The sequence below is a fragment of the Triticum aestivum genome, chromosome 3B, assembly GCF_018294505.1.
Source record: "Triticum aestivum cultivar Chinese Spring chromosome 3B, IWGSC CS RefSeq v2.1, whole genome shotgun sequence".
NCBI classification, from domain to species: Eukaryota; Viridiplantae; Streptophyta; class Magnoliopsida; order Poales; family Poaceae; genus Triticum; species Triticum aestivum.
The window spans coordinates 229,599,091-229,607,232 of record NC_057801.1 but is presented as its reverse complement, the minus strand read 5'-3'; positions in this window follow the sequence as shown (position 1 = coordinate 229,607,232).

Below are 8,142 nucleotides of genomic sequence, written 5' to 3'. Positions count from 1 at the left end.
GCATCACGTCTCAGCTAAAGACGCTCATGATGATCCAGATGTCGTTCTTGGTACACTCCTTGTCAATTGTCACCCAGCATCAGTTCTATTTGATACTGGGGCATCTCACTCCTTCATTTCTGAAGGCTATGCTCGTTTGCACGACATGTCATTTTGTGATATGCCAACTCCGCTTGAAATCCAAACCCCAGGGTCTAGATGGCAGACCACCAGAATCAGCCATGGTAATGAAATCCTTGTTGATAGACTTGTATTCCTTGCATCACTTGTAGCCCTCAAGTCCTCAGATATTAACATCATCTTGGGTATGGACTGGATGACAGCTCATCATGCCAAGATTGATTGCTACACAAGATCTGTTCAGCTTACACACCCATCTGGCAAGTTAGTCACCGTCTCCACTAGAGTTGCAAAGCGTCAGCTCTATTCTCTTAATGCCAGCCCTCTTCCAGACCTTGAAGATATCCCGGTAGTCCGTGACTTTCCGGATGTCTTTCCAGAGGAACTGCCAGGTGTTCCACCTGACAGAGATGTAGAGTTCGTCATAGATCTTATCCCAGGAACAGCTCCAATCTCCCGGAGACCTTACAAGATGGCACCCTTAGAACTAGCCGAGCTTAAGAAACAACTCGATGAGTCCTTGCAAAAGGGTTTCATCCGTCCTAGCTCTTCTCCTTGGGCTTGCCCCGTCCTCTTCGTCAAGAAGAAGGATGGTACGGACCGGATGGTTGTAGATTATCGTCCCGTTAATTTGGTCACGATAAAGAACAAGTATCCGCTCCCCAGGATCAACGACCTGTATGATCAGCTCGCTGGATCCTCAGTCTTCTCCAAGATGGATTTAAGGTTAGGCTACCATCAAATCAAGATCAGAAACGGGGACATTCCCAAGACAGCTTTTGTCACTCGTTATGGCCAGTACGAGTACACCGTCATGTCCTTTGGCCTAACCAACGCCCCAGCCACATTCTCCCGCTTGATGAACTCGATCTTCATGGAGTACTTAGATAAGTTCGTCGTGGTTTACCTCGATGATATTCTTATTTACTCGAAGAACGAGGAAGAGCATGCCGAACATCTTAGACTTGTTTAGAAAAACTCAGAGAACACCGCCTTTATGCCAAGTTCTCCAAGTGTGAATTTTGGTTGCCAGAAGTGACCTACCTAGGCCACGTAATCTCTGGTAAGGGCATTGCTGTCAATCCCGAGAGAGTTCAAGCCGTTCTCGATTGGACTCCACCTGAGACCGTGAAACAAGTTAGGAGCTTCCTTGGTCTAGCCAGCTATTGTCGCCGCTTTGTTGAAAACTTCTCCAAAGTAGCCAAACCCCTCACGGAACTTCTCAAGAAAGATAAAAAGTTCGAGTGGTCCCCACAGTGTGAGTACAGTTTTCAGGAACTGAAAAGACGCCTGACTTCTGCTCCCATACTTGTGCCACCGGATTTCACTAAAGACTTTATTATCTACTGCGACGCCTCACGACAGGGACTAGGTTGCATTCTTATGCAGGATCGTCATGTGATTGCCTATGCATCTCGACAGTTGCATCCACATGAGGAGAATTATCCTACACATGATCTAGAGCTTGCAGCCGTAGTCTATGCACTCAAGACCTGGCGACATTACCTCCTTGGTAAACGTTGCGAGATCTACACCGATCACCAGAGTCTCAAGTATATCTTCACCCAACCGGATCTGAACCTTAGGCAAAGACGTTGGTTGGAGTTAATCACAGATTATGATCTAGGGATTACCTACACCCCAGGCAAAGCCAATGTCATGGCTGATGCTCTAAGCCGTAAATCCTATTGCAACAATCTCATGTTGCAGCAAGGCCAACCACTTCTCCATGAGGAATTCTGTAAGCTTAATCTTCACATAGCTCCTCGCGGTTTTCTTTCTACCTTGGTGGCGAAACCTACCCTTGTGGACCTTATCATAGAAGCCCAGAAGCATGATACAGGGATTACCCGGATCAAGAGAAACATTAAGAAGGGAGTTGGTGGATGTTTCTCTATGGATGATCGTGGTGTTGTTTTCTTTGAGAATCGCTTGGTGGTTCCCAAGAAGCAACATCTTCGGACAGTTGATTCTTAAGGAGGCGCATGAATCTCCTCTCACCATTCATCCCGGTAGTACTAAGATGTATCAGGACCTACGCCAGAGGTTCTGGTGGACTAGGATGAAGAGAGAAATCGCTGAGTTCATTGCTAAATGTGACATTTGTCGTCGCGTTAAGGCAGAGCATCAAAGACCTGCTGGCACCCTTCAGCCTTTAGCTATTCCTGAATGGAAATGGGATAAAGTTGGTATGGACTTCATCACCGGCTTTCCCAGGACCAAGAGAGGGAATAATGCTATCTTCGTAGTCATTGATCGTCTCTCCAAAGTGGCTCACTTCCTTCCTGTTCGAGAGAGTATCACTGCTAGTCAGCTTGCTGACTTATACATTTCTCGAATAGTATCACTCCATGGTGTTCCACTAGAGATCAATTCAGACCGTGGCAGCCTTTTCACTTCTCATTTCTGGGAGAGTTTCCAAACTGCCATGGGAACCCATCTTTCCTTCAGTACCGCTTTCCACCCTCAGTCGAGTGGTCAGGTGGAACGGGTCAATCAAATTCTCGAAGACATGCTCAGAGCTTGCGTTATCTCATTCGGTATGGATTGGGAGAAATGTCTTCCTTTCGCCGAGTTTGCTTATAACAATAGCTACCAATCCAGCCTCAAGAAAGCTCCTTTTGAGGTTCTCTATGGACGAAGATGTCGAACACCTTTGAACTGGTCAGAAACCGGTGAAAGACAATTCTTTGGACCGGATATGATCCAGGAGGCAGAAGAGCAAGTTCGCATCATTCGTGAGAATTTGAAAACAGCCCAGTCTCGTCAGAAAAGTCAGTACGATCGTCATCATAAGGATATGACTTATGAAATTGGCGACCAAGCTTACCTTCGGGTTACTCCTTTGAAGGGTACCCATCGTTTCGGTATCAAGGGCAAGTTGGCTCCTCGTTACATTGGTCCTTTTCGTATTCTCGCTAAACGAGGAGAGGTTGCCTACCAATTGGAACTACCCCCACATCTTTCTCGAGTTCATGATGTCTTCCACGTCTCTCAACTCAGGCGTTGCTTCTCGGATCCCATCCGCGGAGTGGACCACGAAACGCTTGATCTCCAAGATAACCTCACATACCGAGAGTACCCGGTTCGCATTCTTGATCAAGCAGAGCGTGTTACCCGACGTCAGAACATCAAGTTTCTCAAAGTTCAGTGGTCTCATCATTCCGAGAGAGAGGCTACTTGGGAGCGAGAAGATCGTCTTCGACTGGAGTACCCCACTTTCTTTCCGTCGACCCCTGAATCTCGAGACGAGATTCTTTCAAGTGGGGGCGAGTTGTCACATCCCTAGCCTGGTATGACCTAGACTAGCTAGTCATTTGTGCATCATGTTTAAATTTCATTTAAATTTGAAATGAGGATTGGTGGAACCCTCAGATTCATTTTTGGAAATGACCCAAATAAAAATTTCTCCAAAAGGGTCCAAGAAAATGCTCATGTTGCCCTCTGAAAATATTGGACAGAGATAAAAAAATAAAACCAATATTTTCAGGACCTCATAAGTATTTTATTTTGGACATTTGGAATTAATACAATAATTATTTGCTTGGATATATAAATGTTATATATGTTTTATATGTCCAAAATTGTGCCATTTGTTGAGGAGCTCTGGAATAATACCATTAGCCCCTACAAAAATTGGCATAATAAAATAAAATGGTTTAGTATTTTTATTAAACCAAACAAATGTCAGAAAATTAGAAAAGAAAACAGAAAAGGGGAGAGAGACTTACCTGGGCCACTTACCCGATCGGCCCAGTAGCTCGGCCCAGCTGACTGGCCGACGCCAGTCGTCCCCCTCCTCGCGCCAGAGGGACAGGGCGCGTGGTCGCCGCACACCGCGCGCATGCGCGCCACGGCAGCTGCCTGCGTGCCCTCCCCCTCGACGCCCTGGCCTCGCCAGAAGCGCCCAGCACCGCCCCGGATCTCTCCCTCGCTCTCTCGTTTCTCTCCCTCCCCTGCATCTCTCCCTCTCCCCGCGCCCGAAGCGCTGCCGTCGCCGCCGCACGCCGTGGCCATAGCCACCGCCTCCCCCTCGCCTCCCCGTCGTGCCCAGGAGCTCCGCCTCGTCGCCAGCTACCTCCTCGCCGAGCCACGCAAGCCGGAGTGCCCCGAGGAGCCGCCATCGCCGTCATCTTCGTCGTCGGCTGCCCGAGATCGTCGGCACCCGTCCGTCGTCTCCGACTCGTCCCCGAGCCTGTTGACCATCCCGTCGCCTCCGCCGTGAGCTTCTACGCCTGTTCCCCCTTCTCTTCTTCCTCCCCGTGCGCCGTAGCTGTGCTCCCGCTCGAGGCCGAACTCCGGCCGCCGCCGTGAGCTCTGCTCCGGCGAGCTCCGCCGCCCCCGCAGCCTCCCGCGTGTTCCACTAGATGCGCGTGAGCGCGGGCTTCGCTCTCGTTGTCTCCGCCGCCCGAATGGTCGCCCGAGCGATGTTCCCGAGCCCCTCCGCCGCGCTCGGCCTCGCCGGCGGCTAAACGCCGGCGGGATTGACCGGTCAACCCGCGCTAACCCCCCCCCCCAGTTGACCTGGGGTTTGACTACCCAGAGTCAATGACATGTGGGCCCCGGCCCTGACTAATTTTAGTTTAGGATTAGTTTAAATTTAATCAACTCTGTTAATTAACCCTGACACTGACAGTGGGCCCCAGCGCCACTAACTTTTAATTAGAACTAAATTAACCCCTGTTTAACCCCCCTGTCACTGACGTGTGGGTCCCACACGTCAGATTTGACCTGGACAGCCGCGTTGACCCGCTGATGTAGTGATGATGTCATGCTGACGCAATATATAATTTCTGGATTTAAATTAAATCAGGAAATTCCAGAAATTGTTTTAAACTTCAAAAATTCATAACAATTCAACCGTAGCTCAGATTTAAATAATTTATATATGAAAAATTATCAGAAAAATGCAACCTTTCCATCTGTACTAGTTTCGTGCATGAAAAACCAACTTATACATGTTGAATATGGGAAAACACATTAGGGCATATATAAGAGACTTAATTTAGAAATGCATTTGAACCTTTGGTTCAAATGGACTTCAAACCAAATGTTTACTAGATGCATTAGCTCAAACAGCATCACATCTACATGCCATGTTCATGCATCATATTGTTGCATATGATTGTGTATTGATTGCCGGCACTGTTCCTTCTCGATAGGCCCTGCTCCGGAGACGTTCCAGAGTACCTGTCTGTGAAGCAGTGCCTCCCTTGTTGTTTTACCAGGCAAGCAAACCCCCCTTGTTCATTTCGATAAAACCCTACTCTCTCGCTCCTGCTCTCAGTTATTGCATTAGGACAACAACGGTTCATCTGCTACTTTGTGTTGCGGTAGTTGAACCCATTCCTCTGCATGACCTGTCATTGCCACAGTAAATAGTTGAAACCCACTAGCATGTGTAGGAGTTGATTGAAGCCACTGATGTGTTCCTACCATGCTATGCCTGCTATTGCTTAGAGTTGTGTCAGGTCTGATTCATTGGGAATGAATTGGAGTGTTACGATATGTTCTGATGCTGAGAGTGAAGTGTGTGAACACGATTTGGTAAAGGTAGCGGTGAGAGGCCATGTAGGAGTACATGGTGGGTTGTCTCACTGGAACCGTCCTTAAGCACTGAGTTCTATGTATGTTGTCCAATGACTCGATACTACCACACATTGGAATGCTTAAGTGCCCCTCTCGACTTATTAGCCAACTTGATCTCTGTCCAGGAGTCGCAACTAGTTTCTGGTATTTGTAGGTAGTGCTATTTTTCTACCAAGTGGCACCCGGCAGGGTGGGCTTGGGACAGACTAGGCACACGTGGCACGGTGTACCGAGTGGCACCCGGTTGGTGGGCTCGGGAACCCTGCTCACATCGTTTGGGGCCGTGAGCGACACCCCGGCCGGATCTCCTTGCGGATGGAACCCGAATAGGCGATAAACCTGGACTAGAGTCTTGTGTGGTTAGTCAGGTCGTGGCCGACACCCTCGCCAGGCTTCCGCTTGAAGGTTGCCGAGATACATGACGTGTACATGGCGGTAAGTGGCGAGAGCGTGTGTGAAGAAGTACACCCCTGCAGGGTTAACATGATCTATTCGAATAGCCGGGTCCGCGGTTATGGACTTCTTGGATGCTTACATGGTACATAGACAACTTGAAGTGGATACTATAAAATGCTCAAGACAAGTGTGAGTGCTATGGATGGCCTTCTCGTAGGGAGACGGGGATGAATCCATAGTAGTGTATTGTGTGGTGATTAGTGGACTCGTGTACGTTGTTTCACCTCAAGAGTTTCTGGTAGTCGTAGAACAGGATAGCCACAGAGTCAAAGCTGGCTTGCTGCAACTAAACCCCACATTACCCTCTTGATACAAATGCATGTATGATAGGATCTGATGTAAGTCTTGCTGAGTACCTTTGTACTCATGTTGCTTCATTTATGTTTTTGCAGCGGAGACTCCGGTCTTACTAGTGTTCTCGTGGACTTCGACTAGTAGCTAGTACCTCAGCTACGATCTTGATCGGATGTTGTAGATAGTCAGGCTCTTCAGCCTTTTTCTTTTGTAGATGTCTGTACCCAGACATGTAATGCTTCCGCTTGTTGCTTGATTGCTCTGACTGTTGGGTCATGTGACCCCTGTTTGTAATAATACTGTGATGGCTCTTCTGAGCCTTTATCTATATGAGTTGTTGAGTTATGCTGTGATGCCATGTTGTACAGCACATACTTGCATGTTATGCGTACGTGTAATGTGTATTGCTATGTGTGGGATCTGACTATCTAGTTGTTTATCCTAGTAGTCTCTCTTACCGGGAAATGTCTCCTAGTGCTTCCACTGAGCCCTAGGTAGCTTGCTACTGCTCCGGAACACTTAGGCTGGCCGGCATGTGTCCTTCCTCGATCCTGTGTCTGTCCCTTCGGGGAAATGTCACGCGATGAATACCGGAGTCCTGCTAGCCCGCTACAGCCCGGTTCACCGGAGTCCTGTTAGCCCAGTGCTACAGCCTGGATTCACTCGCTGATGACCGACATGTTTGATGCTGGGTCATGGATGCATGTCCCTGTAAGTTAGTGCCACTTTGGGTTTACGACTAGCCATGTCAGCCCGGGCTCTTTATCATATGGATGCTAGCGACACCACCATATACGTGTGCCAAAAGGCGCAAACGGTCCCGGGCAAAGGTAAGGCGACACCCGTGGGGATACCGTGCGTGAGGCCGCAAAGTGATATGAGGTGTTACATGCTAGATCGATGTGGCATTGAGTCGGGGTCCTGACACTCTGCGCCTAAACTAGAGACCTTGGGTGTAATGCATGATCTATGTGCTCATTTCAAGATGGTGTTTGGCTCCACAGTTATTCAGGTACTGTATATTATCATCTACACTTGTAACCATAAGTTGCATTTTAAATTTCTGGGCATACGTTTTATATCATCTTGGAGTATACGTTTTGTACTAATATTATGTTCTATAATCAATGAAGAGTTTCTCCATGGATAGTGTGACGCCCGGATAATTAAGCTACAGTAATCCCACGTTAACGATGCCACGCCACTTTGATTACTGTTAGTAATCTCGCGTTAGCTCGAAACCGATTCAAATTCAAAATCAAAATCAAGCAAACAATAAAAGTTTTTCAAATATTAAAGCTAAAATGTTCAATAAATAGTAGATAAATCAGAGGCTATGATAAAATTGTAAACAACCTTATTGAAATTTGATAAGTGACTTAAACAACCTCAAACAGTGGCTGAAAACATTATTTACTAACCTTTTTATTAATAAAAAAAATAAATATGAAATGATAATTACCCCAAACTAGTGTTTGGTGGTAGGGTATATTGTGTTGTGAATTGTGGGCCAACGCTCATATTTTACAAAACTCTTTTGGTGCCCAAACAATTAGCCAAAACAGAAGAGAAAATAAGTAAAAGGAAGGAAATACAAAAAGACAAAACAACAAAAAAAAAGGAGAAACACCCTACCCCCTGGGCTTCGGCCCGGCAGGCCGCACCCCCCCCCCCCTCCTTGGG